Source organism: Narcine bancroftii, chromosome 2 (genome assembly GCF_036971445.1).
Source record: "Narcine bancroftii isolate sNarBan1 chromosome 2, sNarBan1.hap1, whole genome shotgun sequence".
In the NCBI taxonomy this organism is placed as follows: Eukaryota; Metazoa; Chordata; class Chondrichthyes; order Torpediniformes; family Narcinidae; genus Narcine; species Narcine bancroftii.
The window spans coordinates 290,723,932-290,745,149 of NC_091470.1; the positions used below are offsets into that span (position 1 = coordinate 290,723,932).

The 21,218-nt window shown below is 41.0% G+C and overlaps 1 protein-coding gene and 1 long non-coding RNA gene across 7 annotated transcripts in view; one reads left to right on the forward strand and one right to left on the reverse strand.

The window, feature by feature from the left end:
- The window catches only part of LOC138755397 (uncharacterized), a 63,023-nt gene extending 57,406 nt beyond the window's left edge, over window positions 1-5,617 (forward strand). Inside the window, exon 4 of the long non-coding RNA XR_011352252.1 lies at window positions 5,162-5,617. This is a non-coding gene — a long non-coding RNA (uncharacterized lncRNA). The remainder of the gene's footprint in view (window positions 1-5,161) is intronic.
- The window catches only part of prex2 (phosphatidylinositol-3,4,5-trisphosphate-dependent Rac exchange factor 2), a 351,801-nt gene that overhangs the window by 284,098 nt on the left and 46,485 nt on the right, over window positions 1-21,218 (reverse strand). The gene's annotated exons all lie outside the window — the stretch shown is intronic.

A 21,218-nucleotide genomic window follows, 5' to 3' on the forward strand; every position in this document is an offset into this window, starting at 1 on the left:
TTAGGTTGCCAGCTCGACTCTCCAGCGCAGGATCTTGTCGTTCTTGATCTTGCTCTTGTGGGTCATGTTAAACATGAACACCACGGCCCGATGGTCTGTGAGGAGGGTGAATCTCCTGCCAGCCAGGTAGTGGTGCCAGTGGCGGACCGCTTCCACAATCGCCTGGGCCTCCTTTTCAATGGTGGAATGCCCTAGCTCGGAGCCGTAGAGTGTCCTACAGAAGAAAGCAACGGGCGCCCCCCCTTGGTTGATGGTAGCGGCGAGGCATCGCTCTCCACCTGAAAGGGGGAATCCTCATCCACGGCGTGCATTGTGGCGTCCGCGTTGTCCTGCCTGATGCGGATGAAGACTGCCTGAGCCTCGGGTGGGAGGAGAAAAGTTGTAGCTTGGGCCAGTGGGCAGACCTTGTCCGAGAAGCGAGGGACCCAATGCAAGTAATAGGAGAATAAGCCAAGGCACCTGCAGAGGGCCTTTAGCGTCGGGGGGGGGGGGGGGGGGAGGAGGTAGCTCCATTAATGGGCACATCCTTTCTGGCCACGATGTACCCCAAGATGGCAAGGCGGGTGGTGTTGTAAGTGAGGTTCAGCTCCTCGGCCGTCTGGAGGAATTTCTCAAGGTTAGCATCGTGATTCTGTTGGTCACGGCCACAAATAGTGATGTTATCCAGATACGGGAACATCGCCTTTAGCTTATGCCGGTCTACCATGTGATCCATCTCCCACTGAAAGGAGGAGACCCCATTCGTGACCCCAAAGGGAACTCGGCGGAACTGGTACAGGCACCCATCTGCCTCGAAGGCGGTGTAGGGCTTGTCCTTCGGGTGGATAGGGATTTGGTGATACACTGACTTCAGGTCAATCGTGGAGAAAACCTGGTAGCATGCTATCTCGTTGACCATATCGGCAATCCTCGGCAGGGGGTAGGCGTCCAGTTAAGGTCTGGCTGTAATCCACGATCATCCTCAGCTTACTTCCCCCTTTGACCACCAGGACTTTGGCTCTCCAAAGGATGTTACTGGGCTCTATGACACCTTCCACCAGGAGTCACCTCACCTCCGCCTTGATGAAGTCTCTGTCTGCGGCGCAATAGTGCCTACTTCTGGCGGCAATTGGCTTGCAGCCTAGCGTAAGAGGTGGGAAGAGCACCAACGGGGTGATGCGTAGTGTGGGAAGGCCACAGTTTGGCCAGGGCTGGTAGGTTGGCATGCTGTGTAACATGAGTGGAGGTTGGGGCCCCCCCGAAGGCAAGGGTGACACTCTGCAGGTGGCACTGGAAATCTAGGCCCAAGAGGACTGGGGCACAGAGATTGGGCACGACCTGGAGCCTGAACCCCGTGTAAGTCTCCCCTCCCACAGTTATATTGGCCGAGCAGCGCCCAAGAGTACCAACAGTCTTATCATTGGTGGCGAGGACGATCGAGCAGGTGGTAGGGTGGACTTTTAATCTCAGGGAGTGGGCCACACTCGGGTGAATGAAGCTCTTGGTGGTGCCACTGTCGAATAGGCATTTTGATACCTACCTGTTGACTTGTACGTCCATCATAGAGTGCCCGTGGTCGTGAGGGATGACCCTGGTCAGCATGGTGGCAGCCAGAACCATCTCAGGGTTGGAGTCATCGCTCTCCAATTGTGCACAGCGATTTATGGCGTCCGGAGGTGTGGGGAGCATCAGTAGGGCGGCCTGGTCACCGCCCATGTTAACCACGTCGTCGTCGGTCGTGGGGTGCAGCGTGCAGCAGCCGATGGTGTCTGGAGGCGTAGGGAGCATCGGTAGGCCGGCCTGGTCATCACCTGTGTTGACCAAATCATTCTCATCGTCGTCGGGGGCCCTCCATGTCGGCCACTGCCTGGCCCAAGATGGCGGTGGCACATGGGGCCCGCTGCGTGGCTGGCCTCCTTCCCCAGTCATGTTTGTTGTGCCGCGGGAAGTGACGTCATCACAGCCGGCAGCGCTGGCGAGGGCTGTTCCAGGTGCTCGGGGCACACGCTGCGATCACCGCTGGCAGAGCCAGATGCTGCACCGGAGTCAGGGAAGACAGAAGTTGTAGCAGGAACCATGGCGCTGCCTGGCACGTGCACATGGAGGGATCCGCGGGGGAAGTCATAGAGGGCTGCTGAGCTGCTGGCTGCTTTTGAGAAGCACATTTTAGCAAAGTGACCTCTCTTGCTGCATCAAAAACAGTACTGGTTCCTCGCCGGGCAGTTTCGGCACAATCATTGGTCTGACCCACACCAGGACCCATTGTACTTACAAGGGCACCAGGTGCCTGCCGCAGCGACGTTCTACCCCACCCCCCCCCCCCACCCCAGCTCGTTTTGGGGCGGCAGCTGCAGTGTGAGAGGATCACGAGGGAGCCTGGGGGAACCTGGAATCGAAGGCTTCAATGTGCAGGGCTGCAGCTTCCAGGGTTTGGACCACTTCCACTGTCTTGGTCAGGGCATAGATATTATCTTCCAGCAGCTTCTACCGGATGGCCCTTGAGCATAGCCCTCGGACAAAGGCGTCCCAGATCAGCCTCTCGACCTCCTCTGCACCTACCCTGGGTTCAGCCAGACATGGTCGGGCCAACTCTTGCAGGAGTCCCAGGTAAGACTCAGCCGTCTCCCCGGGTTGCTGGACTTGAGGTTGAGGAGGTACCTTGCTCAGATCGCATTCATGGGGGGCTTGTACAAGTTCTTGAGAGTGTCCATTGTGCTCTTATATGTGGAGCAGCCTTTGGTTGCCTGGAAGGCGTGGGGACCCAGCTTTGACCAGTGTAGGACCAGCCTCTTCCGATCTGAGTCCAGGATGTCGCCTCTGTGCGTCTCGATGATTGCCTCAACCATGTGCTGCCAGATCTCGAAGCATGTCTGGGCTTCTGGGTGGCGTGGGTCGACTTCTAGGCTCCCTGCGCACAGGAGTTTTTCCATGGCAGCTGTGGGAAACTTTTGTGGATTAAATTGTGGTGTGCTATTAGCTAGAATCAGACACACACAAAGTAAAGACTGTACAACAGGTTTAATCCACAAAGACTTCCACATAGCGAGGCTGGCTGTAGCTGCAGCAACTCTGAGTGAGGCCTCAGGAGGCTGGCACAGGCTTATAGCTCGGTGGGTGATTGACAGCCGGCCAGGTGTTGTCCTGTCCCCTTACACTCCTACAGATACAGAGGTTGCCCCCTGCAGTAGGCCAGTGGTGTACCACCACAGGTGGTGTTGTCGTACTAAGAAACACAGACATAGGTGTATAGCTAGTAGAGTAGGGGACTAAGAATGCAGCCCCATGGTGCTTCATTACTGATGGAAATTGTGGAGGAGATTTTCTTACCAATCGTCACTGATTGTGGTCTGGAGGTGTGGAAATGCAGGATCCAATTACACAGTACAATGTTATCCCTAGGTATTGCAGTTTGCTAATCAATTTTGAGGGGATGATTGTGTTGAATGCCATTAATCAGGTCAGAGAAAAGGCAGTTAACTGGTAATGGTTAAAAAAAAAGATTTTTTTTTCCTTATTTTTTTTCCATTTTGATAATTGTGGTAAAACCGTACTCACGGCCCAGTCTAGCTCCAAAAAAAAAAAATTGGTACATATTTATCCTGCACGTTTCTATACCTTCTGGTAATGTGGCCTCTGCAATGGTTTAGGTATAAAAATTTAAAACATTGGCTCGGTGAAGTGAAGAAACAGGAATAAACATGACAGTGAGGTTGGAAGGAAATTGAGAGATTTAAAGATGATAGTACTTTCGTGCTATTCTTCTCAATAGCTGAGTCTGCAAGACTAGAACATACTACCTGTGTTCGGTTGTTAATTATGACTCTTATCGAGAGTGCCTTAGTGTAAAAAGGAAATTGAGAGGTGATCAAGTAATCTATTTTGTCCTTGATGATGTTACAATCAAAATAGAAACAAGAAGAGGAGACAACCTGTGAATTGATAGAACTAATCAAAAATCTGAAGCTTGCTTCAAATGTCAGTCCTACAACAGCAAAGTGTGAAACAGCCATACTTGGGGAAAATGTAATCCAAGATGAATATACATATCAGCTTAAGCACATGATTTGAAACTTAAGTTTTGGAGGGGATGAGCCTACACATTCAATTTTTCAGGGATAAAGACTTGTAGTAATTAAATGATACTTTTTTTTAAAAAAAACAGTTCCATGCAAAAAAAACCACACAATATTTTGGGTTTTTTTTAAACTGAGAATAATAATCTTTTTAAGATATACTACACTGTAACAGGCCATTTCAGCCCATGAGCCCTTGCTGCCCAATTACATCCAATTAGTCTACAACCCCCAGTAGTTTTGAACAGTGGAAGGAAACTGGAGCCCCTGGGGAAAACTCTCACAAGCACAGGGAGAATATACAAACTCCTTACAGACAGTGTGGGATTCTAACCCCAGTTCCGATCACTGGCACTGTAATGGCATGGTGCTAATCTCTATGACAACTGTACCATTACAACCTGAAATTCTTATTAAATTAAAACCTTTGGTGATTACAACATTCCCTTCCTATTTCCACCTTTGTATTACAAATACAATGTCAATTCTTCAAATATGAGTATCAGACCCAAGGACATAGTTCAAATTCCCTTCTGGTTTCAAACCCCACAGAGAAACAGATGCTGGAAGTGCATGAATCCACGTGGGATATCAATTAAAGGTGCTTGGAGAACATGCTTTCATGGAGCGTGTATTCTAAGAATAACTCAAATTGGACAAACGTACTGATTTAATTTCAACCAGCACTTGGGAGCAGGGGATACAAAAATTAGTCAAATGCAGGTATTCCTCAAATTACAAACATTCAATTTATGCTATTTTTTGCTATAAACTAATAGTGCACCAGTCTCTACAAATTGGAATACTCTTCAACAAAATACTTAGGAAATATATAAATTTAGATATTTTTAAAATGTAATTAAAGTGAAATCCTGCCCATTTCAACCTATATTTTCTATTTACAATTGTTTCATTTCATTAATTATTTTCCAGGAATTTCTAACTTTTGTACACTGAGGTATGACTGTTAGGTCAAAGTAAGCACGTGCAAAATCCAATTTGCACAAAAATATGCTCGATCCAAATGGAGATTATCTGAAAAAAGTAATGGTTTCAATATAAAGGAAGTAAATCACTAAGGCTGATTGACATCTATTTTGTTCTTTCAGAGGTTTGAGGCTTGGACACTCATCATTAGAGACTAATGGAGATTTGACAAATGCCAGAAGATTAAGAACAACATTCATCGATGGGAATAACACAGCCATGGGCAATGAACATAATATCCAATCTTGTCTTGAATATATTTACTGAGGTCATCTCCACTGCTTAAATGGGCAGCAAATTCCATAGATTCACCACCCTCTGGGAAAATCAGTTCCTCCTCATCTCTGTCCTAAATCTACTAACCTGAATCTTGAGGCCATGTCCCCTAACTCTAGTCTTCCCCCCCCCCACCATGGAAACAACTTACCCTACCTCTACCTTATCTAAATCTTTCATAATTGATATACATTTCTATAAGATCCCCTCTCATTCTTTTCAATTCCAGTGAATACAGTCCCAGATGACTCAATCTCTCCTCAAAGGCTCGTAGCAGTGATTGACAATGTAATGAAATGAACGTGCTGTGAGTAAGAGTTAAGATGTTATTATAACCGTATTATGAAAGATAGAGTAAACTTTTAAATGATTGCTGTGAATTACTAAGAAATGTGTATTGGGACACTCACACAGGCAGGTCAGCTGCAAATAACAACATTCCAGACAACTATCCATTATCTCTTCTTCCATAAAGCTATCTCCTGGTCCTCTGCTACAAGCTTGTCAAACAGAATTTGGAAACATCAAAAGCCTGCAGAACGGCCAATGGCACCAATGACTTTGCTTCAGTATCTGGAATTCAACTAACCCTGTTAAAAATCATTAATATGGAGATCACTGGGGAAGCAACATATAAGTGCCAAGAGCCAGGCTAACACTGTTTTCAAGGAGCCTTTTTATCAAGTCTGCCACAATTCCATATCTTTTAATTATAGAAAGCCAATTCAACGATAACCATTTTCCTGTCTTTAGAAATAAGCAAACAATTGACTATCACCTCTGCTTGAAACAATCCCCTCAAAGGAATGGTCACTTTAAATTTCTTTGGCTTGGCTTCGCGGACGAAGATTTATGGAGGGGGTAAAAAGTCCACGTCAGCTGCAGGCTCGTTTGTGGCTGACCAGTCCGATGCGGGACAGGCAGACACGATTGCAGCGGTTGCAAGGGAAAATTGGTTGGTTGGGGTTGGGTGTTGGGTTTTTCCTCCTTTGCCTTTTGTCAGTGAGGTGGGCTCTGCGGTCTTCTTCAAAGGAGGCTGCTGCCCGCCAAACTGTGAGGCGCCAAGATGCACGGTTTGAGGCGTTATCAGCCCACTGGCGGTGGTCAATGTGGCAGGCACCAAGAGATTTCTTTAGGCAGTCCTTGTACCTTTTCTTTGGTGCACCTCTGTCACGGTGGCCAGTGGAGAGCTCGCCATATAATACGATCTTGGGAAGGCGATGGTCCTCCATTCTGGAGACGTGACCCATCCAGCGCAGCTGGATCTTCAGCAGCGTGGACTCGATGCTGTCGACCTCTGCCATCTCGAGTACCTCGACGTTAGGGGTGTGAGCGCTCCAATGGATGTTGAGGATGGAGCGGAGACAACGCTGGTGGAAGCGTTCTAGGAGCCGTAGGTGGTGCCGGAATAATATGCAGCAAAATGCCTTAAATATTGTACTCTGTAACCTTGTACTTTGAATGAGGTTCAACAGTATTATGGAGGTGACCTTGTCTACCCAACTCTAATTACTGCTCATTCCTGCTAGCGTGACTCTAATAAATTCTCTGTGTGCAGTATTTTGTTGGTTTGGTTGTACTTCTTGTACCTTAACAGGACTAAACTATAACAGGCTCACCCCCTCATCTCTGGAATCAACCTCATGAACTTCCTCTGCACTGCCTCCAAAGCCAGTACATCCTTGTTCAATTAAAAATACCAAAGGTGTATGTAGTATTCTAGATGTGGCATTAAATGCCTATTAGTTTCAACTCTATTGCATGTAAAATAATAGGACTATCAGATGCAAGTTTATGGAGCAAATGTGCAACAATATCTCATAAGAACCATATTACAGAGGTGCATGAGATCCCTTTTGTCTTATTGAACAGGTAGATAGGATCTTGGATGAAAACCTCATCTGAAAAATAATACATTTAACAATGCATCTTTGATCAAAACTGCACTGAACTCAGATTAGATTATATGATGGAGCCTCAGGATGAAGCTTAACATCCTGACTCAACAATTACAACCATATAGTATATTTAACATTTCATTTGACAGGAAAATTAATACTGGAGCAATTAAATGAAAAGCCACAAGTATGGAAATAGCAAGTGTCATGTATTTACCCTAAAGAATAGTCTCGCGTGATAAAAACTGTGATCGTTCTTTATTCTGTTCAAGATGGCATCTAACTGAACATGCATATAGAATGGAACTTATTGCATGATGTCACACGAACATGTGCATTCCCTTAACAGCAAGATATTTCAGAGACACTTATGTTGTAGGATCTCATCATGAATGGAAATTAAAGAACTTGGAGAATGGAATGAAGTCCTTGTGAGAGTTAAGTTATGAGGAAGTATATTCAAGATAGCCGTGGGAGTCCTTGGGTTTGTCCTCTGAGATGGAGATGAAGAGATCCAGAAAGGGGGTGGAAGAACGATGGGCATGGGGCAATGAGTGCAGGGTGGAAAATAGCAGCAAAGCCATGGCATTTTCAAAGTTTTGCATGAGAGCAGGAAGCAGTACTAATCCGGTTGTGAAAGTACCAGAGAAAAGGTTGAGGGAGTGAGTCCAACTACTATTGAAACAAAGGAAAGGCTTGATTCAGTGAGCCACATAAGTGTGTTGCTTGACTACTCTGCAGGACATTAGTCCCTGAATGTTTGTAAGAATACTTTGCATGGTCAACTAGGCTGGGAATGAGGAGTCACGTGATGGAGTAGTGGCCGGACGGTGAACTCCAGCCCTCTCCAGAAAAGTCAGAAAAAACAAAGCAAAACACAAAAGCACAGAAATAAAAATCAAAGTAAAGTGAATATAAAGGTGGAAAGAAGATGGCGACGAAAAAAGAAAAGTCGAAACCAACGGTAAGAAGAGAGGAAGAGAAGACAACAGAAGATGAAGGAAAAGGCCTTACCTGTTCGAAGAGGCCCGCGGTGGAGAGAGAAACCCGCTCCCTCAGGTCGGTAGAAAGTGGACTACAAAAATGGCTCGCTGAGCCGAGTAAAAGTGCGCAACCGCGCATGAAATAAAACACACCGACGGGAGGGGGGACCAGCTAGGGAGTCGATCTCCACAGCCGGCAACGACAGCTGCAGAACACCTGCAGCAAGAGGAGAACATAGAAGACAACGAAAACAAGAAAGAAGAGAAGAAAAGGGCAACAAAGAAACAACAGATGGCCAACCCAGAGGAAGAAGAAGAGGAAGAGGAAGAGTACAGTGAAATAGAAGAAGAAGGGAAAGGCAAGATAAAGGATATACTTTCTCTTATTAAAGAATACATGGAGTCATTTAAAGAATGGCAAGCGCAAGAATTTAATGATTTAAGAAGAAGAATAAACAATACAGAAGAGAAAATGAATAAAATAGATATGACCTTATCAGAAATGGGAAAAAGAATGGACAAGGTGCAAGAACGAGAAGCAGCAATAGAAATGGAGGTAGAGAACTTAAAAAAGAAATTAGAGGAATCTAATAAAAAAGTTAAAGAGACACAAGAACTGTTAGCTCAGAAAATAGATATAATGGAAAATTATAACAGAAGAAATAACATAAAGTTAGTAGGCCTTAAGGAAGATGAAGAAGGCAAGAATATGAGAGAGTTTATAAAAGATTGGATCCCTAGGATCCTAGGATGTCCAGAACTACAACAAGAAATGGAAATAGAAAGGGCACATAGAGCATTGGCCTTTAAACCACAATCACAACAAAAGCCAAGATCTGTTTTAGTAAAATTCCTTAAGATATACTACAAGAGAAAAGGTAATGGAGAAAACAATGGAAAAAGTAAGAGAGGACAATAAGCCACTGGAGTACAAAGGGCAAAAAATCTTCATTTATCCAGATATAAGTTTTGAACTCCTGAAGAAGAGAAAGGAGTTCAATACAGCAAAGGCGATTTTATGGAAGAAAGAGTATAAATTTATACTAAAGCATCCAGCGGTATTGAAAATATTTATTCCAGGACAACAAAACAGACTATTCTCGGATCCAGAGGAAGCACGAAAATTTGCAGAACAATTACAAAATAGACTGAGAGATGAAGACGTGTAACGAGAGTAGAAAAGACTGCGAACTAAAAAGACATAAGTTTTGAACTCCTGAAGAGGAGGAAGGAGTTCAAAACATCGAAAACGATCTTATGGAAAAAAGGATATAAATTTATGTTAAGGTACCCAGCGGTACTTAAAATAATTATTCCAGGGTAACAAAACAGACTATTCTCGGATCCAGAGGAAGCAAGGAAATTTGCAGAACAACTACAAAACAAACAGAGAGATGAAGACATGTAATAAGAGTAAAAATGACCACGATTTATATCTATTTGGGTAAAGAGGTATATGTGTATATATGTATAATGTGCATACATGAATGTATCCGTATTTAGAGGAAAATATAGATAGTACAGACAAGAATTAATAAGGGAAGGAAAAGGAATATAGGGAATAAGGAGGGAATTAAAAGAGTGACCTTTGTCACATATGAAAAGTGAAATCTTTTCGGGGGGGGCTGGGTGGGGGGGTGTTACGGTCACTGCAAAATCAGCTGACGCTTGCGAGTGAATTCGCAGATTCAAATGGAGAGGGGAGATGTGGTTGTCCGACAAGGGATAAAGGACAACTCAGGAGGGGAAGGGGGGATTGGGGCTAAAGAAGTTTTAAATAGGAGAATAAGGAAAATATTTGATGTTTTAGGAATGTTGTCTTATAAAGGATTCAAAACAAGAAAACAGAAATGGATAAGAAGGAAAGGTAATGATGGAGAAACGGAAAGGGAAGATAAACAAAGTATAAAATGGCTACGTTGAACTATATGACTTTAAATATTAATGGAATACATAACCAAATTAAAAGGAAGAAACTGCTAAATTTACTGAAAAAAGAAAAAATTGATATAGCATTTGTGCAAGAAACACATTTAATTGAATTGGAGCATAAGAAATTAGAGAGAGATTGGGTAGGACACGTAACAGCAGCATCGTATAATTCAAAAGCAAGAGGAGTAGCTATATTAATTAGTAAAAATGTGCCATTTAAAATAGAAGAGAAAATAATAGATCCAGCAGGGAGATATGTAATGATAAAATGTCAGATATATTCGGAGTTTTGGAATCTACTCAATGTATATTCACCTAACGAAGAAGATCAAAAGTTTATGCAAGATATCTTTTTGAAGATAGCAGATACGCAAGGGAACATATTAATAGGAGGGGATTTCAACCTGAATTTGGATTCAAATATGGACAAAACTGGGGAAAAAATTAACAGAAAGAACAAAGTAACCAAATTTATAATTAAATCGATGGAAGAAATGCAACTTTTGGATATATGGAGGAACAACACCCAAAGGAAAAGGAATATTCATATTACTCAGCTAGACATAAAACATACTCAAGAATAGACCTATTTTTGTTATCAGCTCGTATGCAAGATAGAGTAAAAAAAACAGAATATAAAGCTAGAATACTATCGGACCATTCACCCTTAATATTGACAGTAAAGTTAGAGGACATCCCTCCAAGAATGTATGATGGAGGACCTCAGTTTTCTTCAGGCTGACTTCCAGGCCAAACATTTTGGCAGTTTCCGAGATTAAACCCCATGTTACTTAAAAGGCAGGATTTTAGAGAATTTATTGAAAAACAAATTAAAATGTATTTTGAAATAAATACGGAATCAGTGGAAGATAAGTTTATACTATGGGATGCAATGAAAGCATTCATTAGAGGGCAAATAATAAGTTATGTAACCAAGATGAAGAAGGACTATAATCAGGAAACAGAGCAGTTGGAAAGGGAAATAGTAAATATAGAAAAAGAATTAGTAATGAAGGAAGATATCACTAAAAGAAGAGAATTGGCGGATAAAAAAATAAAATATGAAACACTACAAACATATAAGGTGGAGAAAAATATAATGAAGACAAAAAAGAAATATTATGAACTACGTGAAAAAACACACAAAATCCTAGCATGGCAGCTTAAGACAGAACAAGCTAAGAAAATGGTATTGGCATCAAGGAAAAAAGACAAACAAATTACATATAATCCAAAAGAAATTAAGGAAAACTTTAGAGAATTCTATGAACAATTATACCGAACTGAAAACGAAGGGAAGAAGGGAAAATAGATGAATTTCTAACTAAAATTGAATTACCAAAACTACAAATAGAGGAACAAAATAAATTAACAGAGCCATTTGGAATAGTAGAAATACAAGAGATAATAAAAAAATGACCAAATAATAAGACACCAGGAGAGGATGGATTCCCAATAGAATTCTATAAAACATTTAAAGACTTATTAATTCCGCCCCTCCTGGAAGTAATCAACCAGATTGATAAAACGCAAAGCTTACCAGATTCATGTAAAACAGCAATAATTACAGTAATACTAAAGCAAGGGAAAGATCCACTCACACCAGCGTCATATAGACCAATATCTTTACTTAACACAGATTATAAGGTAATAGCTAAATTATTAGCAAACAGATTAGCAGAGTATGTACCAAAAATGGTAAATCTAGACCAAACTGGATTTATCAAAAAAAGACGCAAAACAGACAATATTTGTAAATTTATTAACTTAATTCATGCAGTAGAAGGGAATAAAGCACCAACAGTAGCAGTTGCTTTAGACGCAGAGAAGGCCTTTGACAGAGTAGAATGGAATTATTTGTTCAAAGTATTGCAAAAATTCAGTTTACCGGAGAAGTATATTAATTGGATTAAAGCATTATATAAGGGACCATTAGCGAAAGTGACAGTGAATGGACATGTATCAAAGCAATTTAACTTAAGCAGGTCAACACGACAGGGATGCCCACTATCACCTTTATTGTTTGCGTTAGCTATAGAACCAATAGCAGAATTGATAAGAACAGAAAATAATATAAAAGGGATAAAAATAAAAGACAAGGAATATAAAATCAGTTTATTTGCGGATGATGTTATAGTATACTTAACAGAACCAGAACTATCAATAAAAGAATTATATAAGAAATTGAAGGAATATGGAGAAGTGTCGGGTTACAAGATCAACGTAAATAAAAGTGAAGCAATGCCTATGAATGATGCGGATTTCTCAAAATTTAAGAAAGAATCACCATTTAGATGGCAAATGCAAGCAATAAGATACCTAGGTGTACAAATAAACAAAAATCTCGGCCAACTATATAAACTCAATTATTATCCACTAATGAAAAAATTACAGGATGATTTAGAGCATTGGAAAGATTTACCATTAACACTAATAGGAAGGATAAACTGTATTAAAATGAACATTTTTCCAAGGATATTATACCTATTTCAGGCATTGCCAATACAACTGACAGAGAAATTCTTCAAGGAGTTAAAGAAAATAATAAGGAAATTTTTATGGAAAGGGGGGAAACCGAGGATAGCACTAGATAAATTAACAGAATGGTATAAACAAGGAGGCTTACAACTGCCAAACTTTAAAAATTATTATAGAGCCGCACAATTAAGATACCTATCAGATTTTTATCAAACAAGGGAAAAGCCAGATTGGACTAGATTAGAATTAGATAAAATAGGGGAAAAGACACCTGAACACATATATAAATGGGATGAAAAATTGGTACAACATAGAAGTTCTCCAGTATTACATCATCTACTCAATATTTGGAAGAAGATTCATGTAGAAAGAAATAAAACAAATTATCAATTATCAAAACTAATATTGACGCAAAACAAGTTACTCCCTTTTACAATAGATAACCTTTCCTTTAGAGAATGGGAGAAAAAAGGGATTAAAAGAATAGAAAATTGTTTTTCAGGAAATAGACTATTATCCTTTGAACAAATGAAAGATAAATACAATATAACTCAAGATACAGCACTGGCATATTACCAATTGAGATCCTACTTGAAGGATAAATTAGGAAGCAGTTTGAGTTTGCCAGAGGGAAGTAACTTTGAATATGTGATTACAGATACAATGATAATCAAAAGATTTATAACAAATATGTATATTAAACTGCAAGAAAAGGAGAATGAGGAAACAAATGGTAAAACTAAACAAAAATGCGAACAGGATTTAAATATAAAGATAAAAAAGGAAACATGGGAGAAGTTATGCTCTGGAACGATGAGAAATACAATAAATACGAGGTTACGTATGATACAATATAACTGGTTACACAGGCTATACATTACACCGCAAAAGTTAAATAAATGGGACCCAACAGTATCTGATAGATGTTTTCGATGTAAAAAAGAAATGGGAACAACAATTCATGCAATCTGGACATGTGAAAAAGTAGAAAAATTTTGGGAAGATCTCAATCAGATATTAAATAAAATAACAGAAAACAATATACCAAAGAATCCAGAGATCTTTCTCCTAAGTAACATAAAAAACAAAGAATTTGGAATTGATTTGGAGGATGCACAAAAAAGATTTGTTAAGATAGCTCTAGCCGTAGCAAAAAAATGTATTATGTCAACCTGGAAATTGGAAGATAATTTGAAAATACAACAATGGTATATAGAAATGAATAAATGTATTCCATTAGAAAAAATAACATATATTTTAAGAAATAATATTGAAATATTCGAACAAATATGGGAGCCTTACATTAAACACAATAGTGAAAACCTACCGGGGACAATCACTACCCAAGTTAACGGAAGGAAAAGGAAAGGAAAAGAATGGACTCAGTGGAATTTCTGGTGTATTTTTATTGAATGACAACATTGTCTGACTGGTTTAATGTATCCTAGATTTTGTACCTTAAATGGACGGGAGGGGGGAGGTGGGGAGGGTGGGAGGGGAGGAGGGGGGGGGGAGAAAATGACATTGTATATGTGTGAAAAGGAAAAAATGTGTATCATGGTTAATGTGATTAATGGTGTGAAAAATAAAAAATTTTAAAAAATAAAAAAAACTAGGCTGGGAATGCCCAAGTTGATGCCAGTTTTATTCCCTTCAATGTTTAAAAGTATCCATACTAGTACAGGTAGAGGATGTGAAAGGTCAACAACAAAGAATGGGTCAAGAGCAGTGGTTTCAACCTCTGTCTTTCCACTCACATACCACTTTAAGTATTCCCTATGCCATTGGTACTCTGTGATTAGTAAGGGATTGGTTAAGGTCGTATGTGGGTGGAAAGAAAATGTTTGAAAACCACTGTTCCAATCGTACCTAATTGACTTATTATGTGCACGGTTTGATAACTCCAAAGGAAATGGGCCATTGACAATTTTTATCAAGCAAAATATTTCAGAAACAATTGGGTCTAGAGCAGTGATTTGCAACCTTCCCTTCACACTCACATACCACCTAAAGCAATCCCTTACTAATCACAGAGCACAGATGGCTTCGGGATTATTTAAAGTGGTATGTGAGTGGAAAGAAAAAGGTTGAGAACCACTAGTCTAGAGTAACATGTACAACAGAGAGAAATTGTACACATCTCTTGTGTATGAATGGAGTCTGTCTGGGTAGTCTCAAGAGGAGCAGTAACCTCACAAAGGGAGCTGATTGCACCTTCCAAAAAACTTAGGGGTTGGGAGGTTAATTGGGTGGAATTGTGTAACATGGGTTTTAATGGCCAGAATCAGCTTTAAATGGATAAATTTATTTTTAAAAATGAAATATTTGATTCTGAAATAAAACCAGCCAGCTCTGTATTTAATTGTAGATACAACTGAAACTGTAACAGTATTGCATAATAAAGTGGATGAAGGAATCCATCAGCTGGTTATATTTTCTAATACATGCAGTCAGGAACTTGAGTTTCTGACGGAGTTTAAAAAAAACATGAAGGAGTGTTCAAGGAAGTGAGTGGCTAGATTGAGAAGGTTGGAGAAAAGCATTTGGAAAGGAGGGATCAATTGGAGGTTTCACTGGATTCATTGCATGGCACACAGAAAGAGATCAAGAGCTTTTACAGTATTGTTCAGGGGTATTATAGGAAGGACAGGATGTCTTGAGGATGCTGGAACAGTGGCTTGATGTTAAGTGGTCAGAAGCTGCAGGATCACAAAAATCAATTTAGATAATTTGTAAAGAACTTAGATGAAAGGAAACTGAAGATTGACAGGACATTATCATTGTGTGAATTTTTGACATGAAATGCATTGCAGCTATTCATTGTCCTGGAGAAAAGAAGAAAAAAATGGCAGCGCTGTCACTGGTACAGACCACAGAGAACGGAGAGTGGAGACACAGCACTCCCACAGGTTCCAACCAACTGCTGTCAGCTCAGAACAGGCTTTGAACGGCACGTTCAAGGAGCCAATGGTAATTTTATTTAAAATACCACAACCATGGACTCAAGATGGCGGCACCTATGATCCGCAGCAGCCGCAAGAAGCGGATGACTGTGACAGGGCACCAGAAAACAGGGAGACCAACCCCCATCTGAGAAAGAGAAGCAGAGGAGATGACCTATGGGATGATGGCCATGGTGGTGGACCAATGAAGGGGTCTGAGGCTGAAGGAACCACAATGGCGACAGGCTGCTGGTGACTTGAATTGAGGAACCCTCAGAGGCTGTGGGCTGCTGGAGACTGTGGTCAAGGGTCAATGGCTGTGGACTGCTGGAGACTGGCTTGAAACTGGCTGAAATGGTACCAGGTATTTAAAATGTGATTTGAGAGGGTGCTAAGGGCACTACAAGGTTCCTAATCGTATCAGAGATTTGGATCTGGAGCTCGGGTTTGGTCTGAACTCTATCTGGCTACGAAGGCTGCGGGAACGCTGGGGAAAATCCACGGGCACTTGTTGACTCTGGAGGAACTCTCTTTTGCTTCTCTTTTTCTGACTGCAAGAGGCACTTCAGACAATGTCTGCTGGTGGCGAATCTGTGCCTTACAACAGGCAAAAGCAATTTCATGCAATATGACGCTGTTTGCATTACATGACAATAAATTGGAAAAAATCTAAAAAGGTCACCACATAATCAAGAATTTAAATCTGCACTGAGAAAAATTAAGTGCACGTGCATCAGCAACAATAGAAACAATGGCATATTGGAGTTTACAAAAAATGAAGCAAAGGAAAGGAAGCATGACTGTAATGTAAATGTTACCGACATATAATGATTAAAGGTAGACTACAGCCCTGGGCCAACTGCGGCCTGTTGCCTATTTTTAAGTGGCCTATTAGAGAGAGAGAAAAAAAGAAAAATCGCAGCGCTGCCAAAGCAGCTGTAACAGCAACAACTGCCGATGGTGTGGACTTACGGAGAGCGGGGTGCGAAGTTTCAGTGCTCCCCTGTGGGGACCAACTCCCCAGTCTGACTGTCATCGGCTCTGCATGGCTTTAAACAACCTGTTCAAGGAGCTGACAGTATTTGAAAACTGCCAGGCTTAATGTTGTTTGGCCCTTGACTCCTTATATTTTTCTGTATGTGATCCACAACCAAAAACATTTGGCTACCCCTGGAATACGGAGTTTAAAATTCAGACTAAGAGTGAACTGTAAGCAATTTTGTTTAGGCTGAGATGGTGGCCAGGGAAGAGAGTGGGTGCAGTGGCAATGCTTGGATTCAGGGAGGTACCTGGCGGGGGCCATTTAAAAAATAATAATTTAGTGAGAAAGCAAAAGTATTTGGCAAGTCATCGCATTGCGAAACATATTAAATCAGATATTTAAAAATGCAATTAAAGTGAGATCCTATCCAAGGCTAATCGAAGTATGAAAATCATGAGTTAAATTCAAATGGTGAAACTCTTCTTGAATTGGGTATGCAGGGACTAGGAAATGTCACATTCCACAATCACACCCGGTCTCCACTTGAAACTCTCTCCCACGCAAGTGTCCAGCTAAACTTTCAAGCTGCTGTCACACAGAATACTTAAGGGTTTCATAAAAGATGTTCTCAGCATACAAATAAGGGGCTTTTTGTAAAAGTAAGATGCTCAATCTTCAGCTGAAATTCCAGCCCATTGTCAATTCAACCCATTCGCATTAAGCTTTATGTAGAAGAGAACTCTTAACAAACTCAGAAGCATTTCTGGCAAGTGAATTTGAAATTAATGGAGTTTGTTTTTAAATTGCCTCAATCACTAACAGCTGAGTTCATGCAAAATGAAAAGGGGAATGATAGAAAAATCAGCAGGGACCATTGCCATGCATCAATGCAAACTGTCACAACTGCCTAGAGTATATCTCCACATCAATCAGGAGCCAATTGTTAAGCCATTCCATTAACTAAAGATACATTAAGCCTATGAAGAAAATATTTCAATCCTTAAGAGTACCATGCCAACTCCTTGATGCTACATTGTTGAAGGTGCATGAAGTTGTGGAGAGATTATGCAGAAAACGCCAAGATGAACTCAAAGGTCTTTGATGTGGCACAGTGCATTTCATGGATGGCATGCACTGCAGCTGAAATACAGCAATTGAAAAGGGACTCAGGATTTAAACGACCTAATTTAGTGTATCTATTGTGGCCTTCTCTACATCAGTGAGGCCAGTGACCGCTTCACTGAACACATATGCTCTGTTTTTAGGACTAAAGTTTGGCCTCATTTATTGTCAGGGTGAGGCCAAACTTAAACATGAGGAACAACACATCTATTCCCCCTGGACAACCCTAACCCTAACAGTATGAACACTTATTTTTCTAATTTATATGAAACAGCATTCCACCCCAACTGATCCAGACGTCTGTCTGATTTTTTGGCACACCTGAAGAAGGCATCAGGCTCGAAACACCAACTGCCTATTGCTGTATGACATGCTGAGTTTCTCCAGTGCTTTTGTGTACTGTCCCCATCTGATTGCTCTCTTTCTGACTCATAACCCACACCTGTTTTGACTTCTCTTTTTTGCCCTCCAATCTTTCTTTCCTCCCCCTCCTTAACAGTTTCTCCCTTTACATGTCTCTCCACCTCCCACACCTTCTCTCTTATACTCTATCACCTCTGGGCTCCTCCCCCAGCTTCTTTCCTCCTTTATATTCATAATTATTTTAACCACATTTATCTTAGTCTTGATACCAAAAACATTTCTTCCCATGCACACTGCTGACCTGCTGAGTTCTACCATCAATTCTTTGTCTGCTCAAGGGTGGTTTTGGTGATAACAAATATCAACTTTTCTTTGTCCTGGATAGCGTTAAATTGATTGTGTTGGTGGAGCTGTAATAAACACCACAATTACAGTATTCCATTACATGAAATATTTTTCAATTATTAATTCATTGGAAATCAGCATGTTGAAAGGTCCCAGTTTGCTTTTGAATAGAGTACCTTTCTAAGGCATTTCAATGGGTCAAATACATGAGTCTGGACACAAGATCTCGTATACTTTGATCAAGATGGAAGTGCAGACCCAGGAGGAATGGGGGAGCCACGTGCAGTTTTTCAGCAATGATCCACAGGGTCCTACTGCCTGCCTATACCTGATAGCCTAATGCAGGTTAAACCGTCTGTAGAATGGGGCTGCTGAGTTTTATTTTATATCAAAGATCATGGAGGTTCATGTGCAAGGTGGCAGTGCCAATGCTCAGCATCCCAGACCAAAGGAGCAGCAGACGAGCCCCGCACAGAGCACCACAGTGGGAGAAATATTCACCAGTAGAGAAAGGGAGGCCTGAGAGAGTAGGACAGGAGACCACAGCGGCAAACCAGCTTGGAACTTAGCTGAGGGACTCCCAACAGGCCATGGACCAGCTTGTAGAACCATGCATCAGGATCATGATTGGTGAGAAGGCTGATGGCAAGAAGGACTCCCGAAGGACCTTGGGTGCTGACAGCTTTCTAATTGGCTGTGGGATTCAGAACTAGAGGCCAAGGAGGGTGTCTTGGATGCCTTGAGCTCAGATTCAGCGCTGGAACAGACAGAAGGCTGGGCAGCTAGAGGCTACAGGAGTGCAGGATGTGGTGCCATCAGAGAAGGTGGTGAGATACATTGGCAATCTATATCTCCAAAGGAACTTTCTATCATCTTGATAGTGGTGCTTACAAGGCAAACAGGAAAATAAATTTTGAATATTTTGTACGTACGACAATAAGGAAATCTTGATCTTGATTTATATAGAATACCAGATTCTCTTCACTTCATTGAACCTGATGTGTTTGTATGTCAACCCAGTGATTTTATGGTCACTGTAACTCATATTTAATTCCACATTCCTTGAAGTATGTCAATTTGAATATCTCAAAAGTTCTGTGGCGATTTGAACTCTCATTTTTACATCACTAACTCAGGATGCTCGATTTCTTGATCAGTAACTTAACCACCATGTTATTTAACTTTTGTTAGATAAGATATTGAGTTACAGAAAACTCATTTTCCCACCCACCCTTGAAGCCGCTATACTTATGTCATTGAACCTGTTGAGGTTTTGGCCCAATGATAACCCTCGGAAGAGTGATGGCAGGGAAATTTCACATTGTGTCCTTGAGTGTAAAGGGAAGGACACATCAACGAAACTCAATGTTCAACATTTATTCATTTTCATATTTCTTTCCGATAGAGAAAGCCATTTGGCACATCAGATTCATTCCAACTCTCAGACAAATCCCATCAATTCCCTTCCCCACCTCTTCCCCTGACATCGAGCTTCTCTCATGAAGCAGGTAACTTTTCCACCACCTAATTCTCCTTCCACCCATCTACACTAGGGGTGATTTTGTAACTACAGTACACTTGAAGATGGGATTGTAATCTGGAACAGCTGGAGGAAGCCAACAAAGGTACCAGGAGGATGCACAATCTTCATGCAGAAAAGATTGGAGGGGAGGATTTAACTCATCACTGGAAGAATGAGGAAGAAGCACTACTTCTAACACTCTGATGAGACATATATGTCACATGCCAATTGATAATTCAAGCTTGAATACAGATTTATTATTACAGCCATTCATTGCATTGATAATCATTCCGTTTTAAAGCTCCAGCTGCTTTCACTGCAGAAGTCCTTCATGACTAACAGGCTGTTTATATCGAATCCATGGTCGCGACCCAAAATGGGTATTTCCATTGATAGACCATCCCAATTACACAATCAAACATGCCCACATCCAAAAATGTTTTGTACATCAAGCTACATGTAGTTGTTATTTTTTTTAAATGTTAAATTGTGTAAAATGATAACAGGTGATAGGAACAGATGGCAAGGAATAAATGCACACAGAATTTGTTACAAAGCTGCTGGTAATTTTAATGGTGCAAACAGCTGGAACATGCGAGGATTTTCATTGTATTACTACCAGTAATGAAAGCAGTTCTGGATAAAATGAATGCATTTTCTCTATTATTGGACTCCAACCTTCTGTTAGTCCCTGCCCAACAAAAACTTCCACGTGTAAAGCCTCCTACCTTTTTTCTTCCAATCACCTCCAAACCTAAATGATAACACCAAGTTATTTCATACCTGTTCATAAACCAACATTAACTCCTAGATTCCCAACAAAAAGAAAGCAGTAAAGTTGATCTGGAGAATTTTATCTCATGCCAATAATTCACATTGCTTATGGGAGAGGTCTAAATTCTTCTGCTGGCATTTCATATCATTGCCATGGAAATTCTAAAATATTTATATCCAACAGCAACTGTCCACATTATGCAAGTTCAATTTGAACTCCCCAGTGATTTAAACAGTCTGACCTTCACACATTAACTAGCTGAAATGTAGTCAAGAAAGCAGAAAGTGATCAAGACCAAAATCATTTCTATTTTTAAATATTGGTGTCACTAGTTTATGAAATCGATAATTTAATCAGAATTCTTTCTGTCCTGGTCCACTTCTGTGCCCCTCGTAATTTTGTAAATCTCTGTAAAGTAATCTCAGCCTCATGTTCCTCATGAGTATATGCCCCGACTATTCAATCTCTCCTTATAACTATTGCCCGCTATTCCAGGCAACATCATGGTGAATCATAGTCTCAGCCTGTGAAAGTATAACAAGCATCTTCACCACTCTCCTA